The sequence below is a fragment of the Megascapheus bottae genome, chromosome 25, assembly GCF_031878675.1.
Source record: "Megascapheus bottae isolate mThoBot1 chromosome 25, mThoBot2.hap1, whole genome shotgun sequence".
Classification (NCBI taxonomy): domain Eukaryota; kingdom Metazoa; phylum Chordata; class Mammalia; order Rodentia; family Geomyidae; genus Megascapheus; species Megascapheus bottae.
Window position 1 is genome coordinate 14330407 of NC_143533.1, and position 16690 is coordinate 14347096.

At 37.4% G+C, this 16690-nt stretch overlaps 1 protein-coding gene and 1 non-coding gene across 5 annotated transcripts in view; both read right to left on the reverse strand.

Annotated features, from left to right (window-relative positions):
* The window catches only part of Tcf12 (transcription factor 12), a 266660-nt gene that overhangs the window by 225092 nt on the left and 24878 nt on the right, over window positions 1-16690 (reverse strand). The gene's annotated exons all lie outside the window — the stretch shown is intronic.
* LOC150046428 (small nucleolar RNA SNORA40) lies at window positions 12525-12654 on the reverse strand. The gene has a single exon (XR_016532663.1). It is a non-coding gene; the product is annotated as a small nucleolar RNA SNORA40 (small nucleolar RNA).

Sequence of the window (16690 nt, forward strand, 5' to 3'; positions counted from 1 at the left end):
AAAGTGTTGCTGAGGTTCAAGTGGTAGAGCTCTAGACTTAAGAAAGTCCAAGGACAGTGCTCAGGCCCTGAGCTCAAGCCCAGGACTGGCCAAAAAAAAAAAAAAAAAAAATCCAAAGAAAAACTCAAATTGTATATCACATGCCTGAAATTCTAGTTACTCAGGAAACTGATATGTGAGGATTGAGATTTGAAACCAGCCAGACAGGAAAATCCCTGAGACTTTCATCTCCAATTAACCACCAAAAAGCTTTGAGCAAAACTCTCAGGGAAACATCCAGGTCCAGTGCTGAAGCCCCACAACCAGCAACAAAATAAAAGAAGTACTTAATAATATAAATGGAGGGCTGGGAGTTTGGCCTAGTGGTAGTGTGCTTGTCTAGCATGCAGGAAGACCCGGGTTCGATTCCTTGGTACCACCTACTTAGAAAAAGCCAGAAGTGGTGCTGGGACTCAAGTGGTAGAGTTCTAGCCTTGAGAAAAACCCAAGGACAGTGCTCAGGGCCTTGAGCTTAAGCCCAGAACTGGCAAAAAAAAAAAAAAAAAAATATATATATATATATATATGGATCTGCCTTTTGTTACTGTATCCTAAACTAAAATGTTTATAAATAAATAATTCACAAAAATTCACCTTTCTTTTCCAGTGATTGGTATAAAAAAAGGAAGATGAGGACTGAAAAATCAATCTTTAGGCTTAGAATGTAGCGTAATGGTAGAGTACTCGACTAGCAAGCACAAAACCTTGGGTTCAATTCCTTAGTACCACACACACAGAAAAGGCCAAAGTGATGTTGTGGCTCAAGTGGTAGAGCACTAGCCCTGAGAAAGCTCAAGGACATTGCCCAGGCCCTGAGCTCAAGCTCCAGGACTGGCCAAAAAAAAAAAAAAAAAAATTCCTTCTTTATTAATCATGCTGATCTAGATGAAAAACATTAACAGAGTAGAGAAAGGATTGCTTTTACTGTTGTTTGTTTGGTATATAGAGAGTGAAAAGAAACGTGCTTTCTTCCAAATCATATCACTTCTTAAACTCTAAATCCATAATTACACTTTCATTCTTTAGACAAGATACACATTAATATTTGTCAATGATCTCTATGAAAATATGACATAAGAAGACAGCTAAGTTAGTCACAGTGTACAATAGAAAATTAATTGGAGGTGGGTGCCAGCAGCTCATATCTGTAATCCTAGCTACTCAGAAGTAGCGCTGTGGCTCAAGGACAGCACCCAGGCCCAGAGTTCAAGCCCCATGACTGAAGAAAAAAAGAAAGGGGGGGGAGGAAAGGAGGGAGAAGAAAGATTCTTTTGGCATTCATTCATTCAAGTCATCCAAATGTGATTGGATATTTAACAATATATGACGTATTGATCAAACTTATATATCTCCAACTCAGAAACAAAGTAATTATTTTCAGATCTCACAAAAGTAGCTTCAAATAAGCTTTCAAACAAAATCTATAGTTGAATAAGGAAACAAATATTGATTCATGAGCTACAATTAATAAGTACATTTACTCCCAAATTAGTCATTCAAGTAATGACCTATCACTAAAGTAAATACAAAATACCAAGATAGGTTTTTCAGTAAAATAAGAATTTTTTGGTAGTGAGGCTTGAACTATGGGACCAGGCAATGTCCTTGAGCTCTTCAGCTCAAGGCTAGCACTCTATAACTTTAGCCCCACTTCCAGCTTTCAGGTGTCTAATTGGAGATAAGAGTGTCATAGCCAGCCCGGGCTGGCTTTGAACTGTGATCCTCAGATCTCAGCTTCTTGAGCAGCTAGGATTACAGGCATGAGCGACCAGCTTCCAGCAAAAATAATATTTTTAAATAAAGCTTACACACACACACAGGAATGCCTCAATATAAAATTACATTATCAATATTTGGGAGAAAGTTTTACATTCAAACAGCATAAAGTAAAAATGAAGGGCCAGGAGTGTAGCCTAGTATTAAAGTGCCTGCCTAGGGCCGAGAGTTTGGCCTAGTGGTTAAAGTGCTTGCCTAGCATGCACGAAGACCCGGGTTCGATTCCTCGGTACCACATACATAGAAAAAAGCCGGAAGTGGTGCTGAGGCTCAAGTGGTAGAGCTCTAGCCTTGAGAAAGTTCAAGAACAGTGCTCAGGCCCTGAGCTCAAGCCCAGGACTGGCAAAAAAATAAATAAATAAATAAAAATAAAGTGCCTGCCTAGCATCCACATAGCCCATAGTACCACATATACAGGAAAAGCCAGAAGTGGCACTGTCTGTGGCTGAAGTGGCAGAGAACTAGCCTTGAGCAAAAAGTATCCAAAGACAGTGGCCAGACCCTGAGTTCAAGCCCCAAGACTAGCAAAATAAATATAATGAAATAAATAAAAATAAGTACATAAGGAAAAGAAAAAAACTTATTGGAAAAACTGAAAACATACAAGGAAAAAATAGTCAAGAATCAAAATAAAATCTCTCTCAATCTGAAAAGATAAAGGTTTAATCTTAAGAAGAGATGTCATACTCTTAGCCAAACCATAGGAAAATAATCTTTTCTTTTTCTCTGCTAGTCCTTGTGCTTCAAACTCAGGGCCTGGGCACTATAATGGAGCTTTCTCAAGGCTAGCACTCTACCACCTGAGTCACAGTACCACTCTGGCTTTTTCTCTGTATGCGGTACTGAGGAATCCAATTCAGGGCTTTGTGCATGCTAGGCAAGCATTCTACCAACAGGCTACACTCTTGGCCCCAGAAAATAATATTTTTTAAGTAAAGAATGCAAAATAACTAAAAGGCGATGTAATTGATAACTACAATTATAATATTTTATTATGCACTTATATTTTTATAAAAGATATTTTATGTACATTATTTGGAATTACACAATAAAGTTACATATCACTCTCCTTTTAAAGTTGGGTACTTCTTTAAACTAATCCAAGGCCAAACCATTCATCTTTGGGACAGAAGTTCAACTTGGAGCCTTATTTGGTATGACTATTAAAGAGTAGACATATCAGAATTACTTCCTTATTGTTGCTGTGTTACATTACTGCTGATGTGTCACTCTTGCAGCTAAGAGTTTGAGCTCCCTGGGAGCAGACATTATTCTTGCTTCTAGCAATCTTTGTAGGATCACCATCTAACACTGGACATTTAAAATGTCGGTTATGAGAGTGTGCATAAAGGTGATTAAAAGAACTGAGAACAAAGAGAATCTAATTAGTTCTCTGCTGTTGAATAAGCAGATCCAGAAAGCTGTCTATTAGCTAAAACAATGACTAACCGCATTTAAGTGGATGGGATATACCTAGGTTCCCAACTAACACTGGTCAATTCATATTCCATCTAGAGTAAAAATCAGAAGGCTTGTACAGATGTAGAGCTTAAGCTGAAGACTGGGAATTTGAGCAAACCAATAAATAAAATGGGAATAATATGCCTCTTTAATACTTGTTTAACATGACATCTGAAACATGATGTGAAAATCAGTTAATAAATCTTTCAATTAAAACAATTTTTCAATTTAAAAAAAGAGGAGGGATAATAAAGAAAAGAGAAAAATCCAGGCACCTAAGAATCTGAATCAAAAAACAAACAGAATGATTAAAGGGTAACTCAACTGCTGTATTTAGCTACTATGAAATCTAACTGTACCTGTTATCAAGTGGAATTCTCTGAGTGCTATACAACTTTATTTGCTCCATCCTAAGTGGCTTCTATTTTTGCAATCAAGTGAGCCTTTACAACTGTAGTTCCACAACTGTTTCCTTCCTATACACACCAAGCAACTACATACTCTTAAGGTTTCAATTACACTACGTGCAGACAAAACTAAACCTCTAAAAATGCTCTTCTAAGCACTACAGTGCAAGTTTCCTACATTTGGAAAACACTAGCATGAGCTAGAATGAACACAGCTATAACATCACAAATTAGAGTATTCAAGCTGGTAAATTCAGTAACCATTTTGGTACCAGAAAGGATATAAGAATCACTGGAATAGGGAAGTTTGACTAAGCAATCATATCAGCTTTTATAGAAAAAAAAAATGTGCTGTGGGTAAAACAGAAAGTAACCTAGATAAAAAGCATAACACATTCATATAAATAGCACACAGTATTTTACAGAGAAACAGAATATGAAAACTGGGCTTTGGGTGAAACTCAAGCCTGAGGGTTGCTGTTTGAAGCCAGCCTAGGCAAGTCCATGGAATTCTTATCTCAACCACCAAAAAGCCAGAAGTGGGGAGTTGTGGTTCTGAAACATGGGCTGGGGAGCGTGGCCTAGTGGTTGAGTGCTTCCTAGCATGCACAAAGCCCTGGGTTAGATTCCTCAGTACATGTGGTACCGATGAATCGAACTCAGGGCTTTATGCGTGCTAGGTGAACACTCGACCACTAGGCTACATTCCTGGCCCCAGTTCATCAAATCTTGATTTATATTTTTTTTTATTTTATGTTTGTTTTTTAACTCATCCTCATTATTCAAATGCTTCCTGCTTTTCTGATATACTCATGCTTTCCAGACTCCTCATGAAGGCAAAACTAGAAAATAAATTAAAGAATATACACATATAAACATACACAGCTGTAAATGTTTTGACTGACAGGAAGATGGGTAGAAGAGACTTACAATAATACTTCAAATTTTACTTGAACACTATTGTATTTCTTCCTTCTAGTCTTTTCTCCCTTCCACACCATATTTAAAAGTTTCCCCTATAACATCATAAGAAAGGATCAGGGTTACCCATAAAATATTACACATGTGTTCAACACTGATATACATAAACATTGGTAAAATATCAATATTGATAAAAAAAAAAACCGTTAGCAAAGAATTTTATTTTTTCGGGCCAGGAGTTTGGCCTAGTGGTTAAAGTGCTTGCCTAGCATGCATGAAGACCCGGGTTCGATTCCTTGGTACCACATACATAGAAAAAAGCCGGAAGTGGTGTTGAGGCTCAAGTGGTAGAGCTCTAGCCTTGAGAAAGTCCAAGGACAGTGCTCAGGCCCTGAGCTCAAGCCCAGGACTGGCAAAAAAAAAAAAAAAAAAAAAAGAATTTTATTTTTTCAACTATAAGAAATAAAAGTATTTCCACCAAATAGATATACACTTTGTTCACTTGTTCATCAACTAATAAGACAACTGTGTTTTACTTTGAGGCTACTGCAAATAATGCTGCAATCACCATTTGGTAAAAATTTTGAGTGGACGTGCTTTCATTTTCTTGGCAGACACTTAGGAGTAGAACTGCTGGATCATATGGTAACTATATCATCAATCTTCTAAAAAAAGAAAAAAGTCATACTGTTTCCAAAATGCTTGCATCATTTTCTAGTCTTACAGACAAGATAACCTACATCTTCCCTTGACTTAATGCTACTAGATTGCCACATCACCTTCTCCTCCAGTTGTATCATGACATGTAATCAGGGTGTTACAAAGTATCAGGAAACGAAAAAATCAGCTATGGGTACTGATACATAACAGTGCACAATGGTATGATATACGAAAGGGCTTTGTATTTACATAGCATCCAAATATTTGCTTTCATTTTAAGTACTTTTTGATAATTCTACAGAATAAATACCTTCCACATATGGAAAGTATTTATATATTTGCATATACATGCATTTTGGTCAAACCTTGTTGAGGATATTTAATTTTGAAATAATATTACAATTTCCAATCACTTGATCTATGCTCTAATCTGCCTGATATATCCACTGACCTCCACAATGACTATTATTTTGTAATAAAAGGAACTGTGCTAAGAGTTACTGGATATTGAGTTGCCTGAAAACAAAAACAAAAAAATGTAAATTGTATTTTAGTTACTAGAGGACTGTTTGCTTTTCTTACTGTCCTCAGTATCTCATAAGTAAGTCTTGATGTGAAAGACCACAGTATTAAGCAATCCAAAGTCAAAAAGAAGAAAGGAGAGAAAGGAAATTCCCATTACTTTCTGGTCCCAGGGATTTGTGAGAAGAGGGGAGCAATCAGACATATGCCCTATAAGACACTAGGTAGAGGCCGGGAGTTTGGCCTAGTGGTTAAAGTGCTTGCCTAGCATGCATGAAGACCCGGGTTCGATTCCTCGGTACCACATACATAGAAAAAAAGCCGGAAGTGGTGCTGAGGCTCAAGTGGTAGAGCTCTAGCCTTGAGACAGTCCAAGGACAGTGCTCAGGCCCTGAGCTCAAGCCCAGGACTGGCAAAAAAAAGACACTAGGTAATGAAACTTCTTTTACTCCCTCCATCTTGCTCTCAAAGGTCATTTATCAAGTTAAACTGTGAGAATCGAAGACATAGCTGTATCAAACAACCAGCTTGCATCACCACCAGCAAAATTTTAAAAAATACTTTTTAACCTACAAGTAATAGAATACATTTATTATACTGCTCAATTATGACCCATTTGATAGGTAAAAACTGATCTCCGTGCAATTTTGGTTTGAATTTGTCCTTCTTTGAGAGAATTTTTTTTTGGGGGGGGGCCAATCCTGGGGCTTGAACTCAGGGTTTGAGCACTGTCCTTGGGTTCTCTCAAGGCTAGAGCTCTACCCCTTGAGCCACAGCACCACTTCCTCCAGCTTTTTTCTATGTATGTGGTACAGCAAGGAATTGAATTCGGGTCTTTGTGCATACTAGGCAAGCACTCTACCACTAGGCCAAACTCCCAGCTCAAAATGAGAGAAAATTCCAAGGAGAATTTTGGCTTCAGCTCAGGGTCTGAGCACTGTCCTCGGAATTTCTCAAAGCTAGAGCTTTACCACCACTTGAGCCTCAGTACCACTTCCGGCTTTTTTCTATGTATGTGGTACCAAGGAATCGAACCCAGGTCTTCATGCATGCTAGGCAAGCACTCTACCACTAGGCCAAACTCTCAGCCCAATTTTTATATTTTCAAAATGAAATCTATCTGGATCTTTTTCTGGTTGTAACCCTAACTTTTAAATGTATGAGGAATATTAGCCTTCTATCTAGGGTAAATGCTTTCTCCCATCTCTTTGTTTTCTTTTGTTGTTTTGCAGTCCTGGGCTTGTACTCAAGAGCCTCAGCACTGTCATTGGGCTTTCTCAAGGCTAGCACATTACCACTTGAGCCACACCACCACTTTCAGCTTTTTCTATGTGGTATGGAGGAACCAAACCCAGGTCTTTGTGCATGCTAAGAAAACACTCTACCACTAGGCCAAACTCTCTGCCCCTCTCCCAGCTTTTTAATCTGTCTTTTACCTTTGCCACTGGTGTTTTCTTGTCCTGTAAAAATCTTATCTTTTTTTTTGTAATCTCATTTATCAGTTTTTCCTTTTGGTACATCTAGATTTTTAACTGATGAGCTAAAACCCCGCATTAAACTCAGATTATAAAAAAATCCATTCATTCAATCTTCTTATATTTGGATATAGAGGCTTCATTCTTCATACTGAAATGTCTGATGCAATTAAGTTCACATCTATGTTATGTGGAATGTAAATTTAATTTCATCTTTTTTCTAAATGGTTAGTCACTTAAAAATTAAGGATTTAAATATTCTTCCTTTTTTCATTTATCTATTTTCATGCCAGCACAAGCTAGAAGATAAACAAAAACTATTTACTATCCAAGAACATTAGGATTTAATCCAACTCAAGTATTTTATAATCACTATCAATAACTTTACATTTAAATGAATTTAAATTCATTTTAGGTCAAGAAAAAAAAGAAAAGCACATCTATTACTTAGTATGTGAAGTTCCTTAAATCCAATTTGTTGGCATTAAAGTTCATGCGCAAACAGTATTTATACATCATTTGTTCTTATGCTTTCTAAAAGTCTGAAAATACATGACAGGTAAAAAGTGTTTTTAAATTATTTAATTTGCAAGTCACCTGAAGGAGAAATAGCAGCCCATGTACATGATACACATTAGTACCAGAGTACTAAATGGCCTTAGTCAATCAACCATATCCAGAGACAGAAATAGCTCAAAAAGGAATTTCTTCAAGCCCATGAATCTTTTCCACAAGGGGTAAAAACCACTTTCAGCCCATTTCTCCTATATAAACACAGTCTCCAATTTTAACAAGGCTTAGCTATCAGATTAGCCCGAGGAAGTCAGTTTCTGGCAAGTTAAGATTACACGAAGAAATAAAGATTATACTATATAATAAAAGTCAACATCTAAAACAGCTCTGCTAACAATTCACAAATTAAGAAATAACTTGATAATAAGGAGATAAACAATTTTAAGTGTACTATTTATATAAATGCACACCAATGTGGAAAAGACTGGCATACAATCAAACAGCCCTAGCAACACTATCACTGGATGGTTTCACGATGCAAAGTGCAAAAAATATTCATTACTATAATTCTGAGAAAGCTAAATATTTGGTAGGCTTGAAGAAAACAAATTTGTAATAGGGTCTATAAAGATTTTAATCACAAGTGGCTAATACAAAGTGTTGCTTCTTCAAGAAAAGTCATCTAAATATAACTCATGCCTTCAGCACCAGAACTGCCTATGAATCATTAACCATCAAACTATTTCCTATCACTGATAATTCCAAGAGTTTTTTTTTTTTAAGTACATTAGGGAATAACAACTATCCTGTGAATTGGGAGTATCTCTAAAGACCCTGGGCACACCCCTAGGTTCAAGGCACTTACCCTATGCCACATAAATTAGCAAAAGCAAAAAGCTAATGGTGATTTTGAACACAATTACAAGTATCAAGTATTTAGCCAATGACATAACATTCCTAAGATGTCAAATTCAAATAAATAAATAATGATTCTTAGGACTTGATTTAAAAAACAGTGCAGAGGCCAGGAGCATGGCCTACTGGTAGAGTGCTTGCCTGGCATGCACAAAGCCCTGGGTTTGATTCCTCAGTACCACATACACAGAAAAAGCCACAAGTGGTGCTGTGGCTCAAGTGGTGGAGCACTAACCTTAAGAAAACCCAAGGACGGCCGGGAGTTTGGCCTAGTGGTTAAAGTGCTTGCCTAGCATGCATGAAGACCCGGGTTCGATTCCTCGGTACCACATACCTAGCGAAAAGCCAGAAGTGGTGTTGAGGCTCAAGTGGTAGAGCTCTAGCCTTGAGAAAGTCCAAGGACAGTGCTCAGGCCCTGAGCTCAAGCCCAGGGCTGGCAAAAAAAAAAAAAAAAGAAAACCCAAGGACAATGCTTAGCCCGAGTTCAAGCCCTACTACTGGCAAAAATAAAAAACAATAAACATAGCAATGTTTGATTCAGCAGCTAATTTAGACCTTCTTCATTAACTTCCATCAAAAGGACATCATTCGCCATCTTCTTAATAGCAAAAAGCTTTGAACGGGTTTTAAAAAAGTAGTATATTTTATATCTACAAACAATAGTGTTGCTTAAAACTGGGTTAATGTGGAGCCAGGAGTTTGGCCTAGTGGTAGAGTATTTGCCTAGCTTGCACAAAGACCTGGGTTCGATTCCTCAATATCACATACATAAAAAAAAGCTGGAAGTGGTGCTGTGGCTCAAGTGGTAGAGCTCTAGCCTTGAGAAAGCCCAAGGACAGTGCCCAGGCCCTGAGTTCAAGACCCAGGACTCGCAAAACAAAAAATTTAAGATTGGATTAATGTTACAATCATTTCTAATAAATAAAAATCAGCAAAACTTCTATTCCTCACATTGCTTTCCTTACATGTTTGCTCAGTATTCATTACTTTCTTTGTCAGTTGGGTGGTGGAACTTGAACTTTGGGTCTAGGCATTGTCCCTGAGCTCCTCAGCTCAAGGCTACTTACTGCCCTACCACCCCTTGAGCCACAACGTGCCACTTCCAGTTTTCTGGTGGTTAATTGGAGGTAAGAGTTTCATGGCTGTCCTGGGCTGGCTTTGAACCGTGCTCCTCAGATCTCAGCCTCCTGAGTAGCTAGGATGACAGGCATGAGCCACTGTGCCCAGCTTCAGTATTAATTTCTTGAAAAAAGAAATAACAGAGGAGAATAATAAACATACAGAAGGATTCAGCTGATCCATGAAGAAATGGAATGCGGTAAGAAAATGACATTACATGCTCTGGTCTCCATAGCAGTTCCTAAGAACTAGTGCCCTTCCTGAACAAGTCATCCCTGATGCATACTGAACGGAATTCTCTACTAAGCATCTGGAATAGTGCCAGTGGTGCATCATTCTCCTAGCATTCAATCTATGTTATTTTCTGATTTCATGCAGAATCATCATTCAGATGAAAATTTTCAAGTGCTATATAAATTACTGGCTTTGGAAAACCTAAATCTGTTATTCGAATATGATTTTTTTTTTGCTGTCCTGGGACTTGAACTAAGGGCTAGAGCACTGTCCTTGGGCTTTCTCAAGGCTAGAGCTCTGCCACTTGAGCTGCAGCACCACTTCCAGCTTTTTCTGTATATGTGGTACCAAGGAATTAAACCGGGGTCTTCCTGTACCCTAGGCAAGCACTCTACCACTAGGCCAAACTCCTGACTCTTGAATGTGATTTTTATCATTAACATTTATAAAACCACTCATCAACTAATATGACTAAGTTTATGAAGTACTACCATGTTTCTAATCTTCTATTGTAAGGTGGAAGAGTAAAGACCACCACAACTTTTGATTTCAAAAGGTTTATTCCTATGGAATTTAATCTAACACATCAACACAACAAAACTTGAAAATTCCAAATTATTCATAATCTAAGTTTTAATCAAGGGTCTGTGAAGAAAGAAAACCCTCGGAGGTTTGAAGAGCCAGGAAAAGCTTAGTATGAAATGTTTGGAGAGGCAAAAAAAAAATGAAAGAACATGGGAGGCAGGAAGCACAGTTGAGCAATGGCCCAGATGCAGCAAGCCTGAATGAAAAGCACAGAGCAAACCAAAAACCAAGAGATTCAGTGTGGAAAGCTTGGCTCCCATAAGATAAGGATCTTAAGAACTGCAGGCAAACCATGTGATTTGGGGATAGTATTTTGCTTATCACTATTTTCAAACAATGGCAAATTGTCTTTGAATTTATTACACCTCATTAATTTACCAAAATTTCTGATAATTTTAGGTCAGTAAATTTACACAGCACAAGCTTAGAAACATAATCTTGAAACTGCATGTATGTGATGGGAAAAGCTTATATAAATATTTGTTTTGAAGGAATAGCAGAATTGAAAAACTACAAAGATACTTGTTCTCAAGTTAAAGCTAAAAAGCCAAATGCTTATTTTCCTTGACTGCTGGCCTACACTTGTGTGCTTATTGCTGTCTGGATCCTTTCCTATCAACACACCCAGCACTTCAAAAGACCCAACCACTCTGCCAAGATTTCTGCCTTCAAAGAGCTTATGTTGCCATGGCAATCTCATGTTCTCCTGGGAACCAAGTCAGCAGCACCCTATGATACATAACATAAATGCTGTCCAAACTCTGATTCCTCCTTGCAGCACAGGTCATATCCTACACCTCAATGGTACCAATTTCTATTTGCTATAACATCTGCTATCAAGCCGAATTTCACAATTCAAAAGACAATCAAAATTACTTAAACCATGAAGGAGCAGCATCCAGAAAGTGTGAGGAAAAGTTGTGGGTGGGAAGCTTCTTTCATATTACAAAACAGATGTTCCAAACTATGGAGGACAAGGAAATAAAACACTGAGACCAATGCATGTTTGTTCGAAGATTTCTCCTTTTTTGACTCAGTCAAAACACACTTCCTTTAAGAACACACACACACAGGGGCCGGGAGTTTGGCCTAGTGATTAAAGTGCTTGCCTAGCATGCATGAAGACCCGGGTTCGATTCCTCGGTACCACATACATAGAAAAAAGCCGGAAGTGGTGCTGAGGCTCAAGTGGTAGAGCTCTAGCCTTGAGAAAGTCCAAGGACAGGGCTCAGGCCCTGAGCTCAAGCCCAGGACTGGCAAAAAAAAAAAAAAAGAACACACACACACACACGGGTAAATGTAAGTAGGATCATATTAAGCCTGGTACCTGGGTTTAAAAAAAAAAAAAAAGATTCTTGGGCAAAGAGCATGGCCCAGTGGTAGTGTGCTTGCCTAGCATGCCCAAAGCCCTGGGTTCGATTCTCCAGAACTCAGATACACAGAAAACACCAGAAGTGGCACAGTGGCTCAAGTGGCAGATTACTAGCCTTGAGCAAAAAGTGTCCAAGGGCAGTGCCCAGGCCCTGAGTTCATGCTCCAGGACTGGAAAAAAGAAATCCTTACCCTTTTATATTTTACCTGATTTAACATTCTACAGAGCACTAATCAACAGCAACAAGCTAAGTTCAGGCTGGAATTAAGGATTCCTTGGGAAGAAAACACAGAGACTCTGAAATATTTCTACTGTACACACAATCAAACTTTTATAAAATACATTTGCAAATAATTGGCATATGAAGAAAAACGAAGGATTGTATGTGTTTCCAGATGTAAATTACCTCTGCCCTAAAAAAAAAAAATTGTTGGTTTTTTTTTTTTTTAGCTTTTACATCAACTTTGTTCTCAGAGCCATCCTGTGACTTAACAAAACCCCCACACTGCCAACTGTTGTAGGACTCATATTCCTTCTTATATGTACCAAAATCTCATACTCAGCAATGAGTTCTGGGTTGCAAAAGAGGATTTACTGTTTGCACCTGTCTATAAGGCTTTGTTACAAATTAAACAAAGACACACACACAAGTGCTCCAAAAAACTTTTTAATCTCTATTCAACTTACACTACCTACATTTCCAAGTCAAGTAAGTAAGCTGTGTTTTCTACATGTTCAAGTAATCCTCAAGTTAACTATGACAATAAAATCCAAAAATCAAGTATGATGAAAGAAAGTAAAAGCTATGATTCTGTAATAAGCCTCATTTTAAAACCTGCATAATCCTCTACAAAATAAAAGCTAAAGAGTATGCAAGTGTTAATTTTTTTTTGTAGTTGATTTTCATTTGTTTCAAAAAATGACTCCTTACAGGGTGAAATAAACTGGACTTGACACACCATTGCAAATTATATCTGCTTCCAAAAATAAATATTTTTCTTAAAGTTGTGAAGTGGTCTTTTTCCCCAATACATAAATTATGAGCATTTTATTCTATTAAAAACTCAAACAATAGAGGTTTTTGTAAAAATAATGTAAATTCATACATAGTTCTGATAATTTCCATTTTGTTAGGGATACCCATGAAATGAATTCCTGACAGTGAAACTATTCCCATTTTCATTATGAAATACAAATATTTAATAGTTCCAAATGAAAGACATGTACACATGTGAAAAGTTCTAAATTTGAATTCAAAAGTTTCTCTTCAATGAGAAAACTATGAGCATTTTCTACTTGAAGGGTGATGGTTTGAATTGAGTTATTGCTGTTCACATAATTATATTCTAAACACTTACATGTTTCTGGGATATAGTCCTTAATATGGTTAGAAATGTTCATGCTTTCTGTCCCCCAAATAAAGCTATTTCTTTAAAAGAATCTATCCAACAAAGACTAAAGACTTCAAAAATAGAGTTGTAATAAACTATTCATCTATTATGGTAAAAATCCAGGCTGGTTTTAAACCACAGTGAGTAGCATTTGGCAAAGCAGCACAGTCAATAGCCACACCCATAAAAATATCAGACATGTAAATTCAATCCTTTCACACCTTTCAAAATAGTAAAGAGTATCCTATATTTAAAAAGCAGCCAAAATCAACTGCTAGAAGTGTGGTTTTTCAAAGTTTGGGTTTTTTAGTTGTTGTTTTTTTCACCACAATCCACTATGAAACACATTTCATATCACCACCTAATATACAGAAACATATTATAGATTATGGATGCATTTCTATAGCTTCTTCACAAAGTTGGGGATAAGCCAATGACATGTGTCCTCAACTCACTACCAGGTAGTGGGCCCAGCAAAAAGCTCAAAGAGAACAGTACTAAGTAGTTATTTCCCAACTGTTTACCACAATTTGATGATGTGCTAGACACTAGGTTATAAGATTTTGAGATTGCTTATATACAAACAGACCTATAGAACATGTATTCTAGAAGATTGTAACAATAAAGTGGAACACATAAGAGAATGAAAACAAAATATTAACCGATTAACTTACTAAGAGTTTTTGAGAAGCCAGGAGCCAATGGCTCATGCCTGTAATCCTAGCTACTCATGAGGCTGAGATCTGAGGATCATGGAAAGTCTGTGAGACTCTTATCTCAAAAAAAGAAACAAAAAAACCATTCAGAAAAGGACAGAAGTGGCACTGTGGCTCAAGTAGTATAGAGTACTAGTCTTGAAGACAGAGGAGACTCAGAAACAGTGCCTAGTGTACTTACAAACTGGCATACTGAATTGAAATCCCTTTGTACAACTATTTCAAGATAAGAAAGATATAAATGTACTTTTTAAAATAAGAATCTAAAAACTATTGTGATTACTAATTCAATGTTTTCTATTAAACTCAGAAAGTAATGTTGCTCATATCTAACAGATTGGTAGGATTTCTGTTGTTGTTGTTGTTGTTTGTTTGTTTTTGTGGTACTGGGGTTTTAACCCAAGAGCTGCTTTGCACTTGGAAATCAGACTTTACCTGAACCATACCCACACCACCACTTCCCAACCCCCAACTAGCCCTTTATGCTTTAGTTATTCTTCAAATAAGGTCTCCCATACCCAGGGTTGACCTTAGACTTGATCCTCCTATTTACTGAATTTTTCAAATTAATTCTTAAGTGAATTTAAATTCTAATTTACAGTGCTTTTTAAATTAAAGTAACTGTTCAATAGACAGAGATTTCTATCGCAAAGAATTCAGAACTACCGAGTAGCCTGGTGTTAAAAGAAGCACTTTGGGGTAAAGCTACCAAGATTCTAAAGTATCAAAACAAATTTCTAAAATCTAAATTCTGTCCCATACATTCTATAATACTTTTAAAACTGCTATTAAAAAACAACAACAACTAGTTACTTAGCTAGGTGCGGTGGCTCATACCTATACTCCTAGCTACTCAGGAGGCTGAAATCTGAGGATCGAGGTTCAAAGCCAATCCGGACACTGAAGTTTTTTTTATCTCCAATTAACTACCAGAAAACCAGAAGTGGTACTGTGTCTCAAGGGATAGGGCAGTAGCCTTGAACTGAAGAGCTCAGGCCCAGAGTTTCAGTCCCAAAACCAACAACAACAACAACAACAACACACATACACACACACACACACACACACACACACACACACACACACACACGTTAGAACATTTTAACATAATCCTTTCTTTTATGTACCAAATAGGTATGTCATGTTCAAATCTTTTTGGAATAAGACAAAAAAAAAAAAAAAAGTTACACAGGGTGCCTGGGAGGTAGAAGGGCACCATCAGGTGCGCATTGCCCCAGTCCTCTGGGAACAGGACAGCTCCATGCCCTGCATTTGCCTGGGCCTTCCAGTGTCACTTCTCATGTGTTATTATTCCTCCATATTTTACTTTAAATTTTTCACTTTACTTTTTTAAATTGAAAAATGTATACACTTTGCAATAGTTTTCTTCTGGAAGCATGGCTCAGTAGCAAAAAAATGCCTGTCAAAGCAAGCATAAGAGTACCACCATTTGATTACCACCAAAAAAAATTCTTGTTAAATGAATCACACATTTGACAAAGGCATTCTCAAACTTTGTAATTCAAAGAGATAATGAGTTCTTATGTTTTCTTTTAAAGGGGTGTTTATCTTAGTATTTTCAAGGCTAATACTGTCGTGTCAAAATAATGAATACTAATTTTTTTGTGTGTGTGCCATCCTGGGGCATAAACTCAGGGCCTGGGCACTGTCCCTAAGCTGTCTTTGTTTCAAGGCTAGAACTCTATCACTTCCAGCTGTTTTTTCTTTTTTTTCTTTCTTTCTTTTTGGCAGTTTACTGGAGATAAAGTCTCAAAGACTTTCCAGGCTGGCTTTGAACTGCATTTTTCAGAGCTCAGCCTCCTCAGTAGCATGAGCCACCAACACCCCAGTTCTTGCTACATTTTTTTTTTAAGGAAAACTAACTGAAACAAATGTCTACGAACTTCCCATAATTCAATACTTGAGGCATGGTTTTCCTGCATCATTACCAAAACATGACCAATTTCATTACATAGTAAACAAAAAACATAACTCAGAACAAATATAAGCACTTGATACCTGAATGTGAAGTTTGTTCTTAATTAAGTGGAATAAACAGCCAGATGAAAGTAAGAAACATAAATTTTGACTAAATGATTCCTCATTTCTCAATTTACAGTCGATTAGAGTCCTTGAAGAAAATGGTTACAGTTTATGTGAAAGGTGTTCCTTCTGTAAAAACTGGGTTCATGGGACCTAGTGGTAGAGTGCTTGCCTAGCATGCACAAAGATAGGAGTTTGATTCCTCCGTACCACGTACATAGAAAAAGCAGGAAGTGAAGCAGCTCTAGCCTGGAGAAAGCCCAAGGACAGCATAAGGCCCTGAGTTCAAGCACTGGGACTGGTTTAAAAAAAAAAAAGAAAAAAAAAACCACTGGGTTCCATCTTTCATAAACTGTAGCTCTTTAACAGTTTCCATAAAACTGGTAAAGAGATTTATTTCTATGAGAAATAGCTCTTGACAGCCACCAGGGAAAAGGCAACTGTATCATTCACAATATGGTCAAGGCAGGGGGGCTGTGCTCTTCATGTCTTTAGTGGTACAGTGAGTCACTACATGTCTGGTTTAGGTTTCCAGACTCAC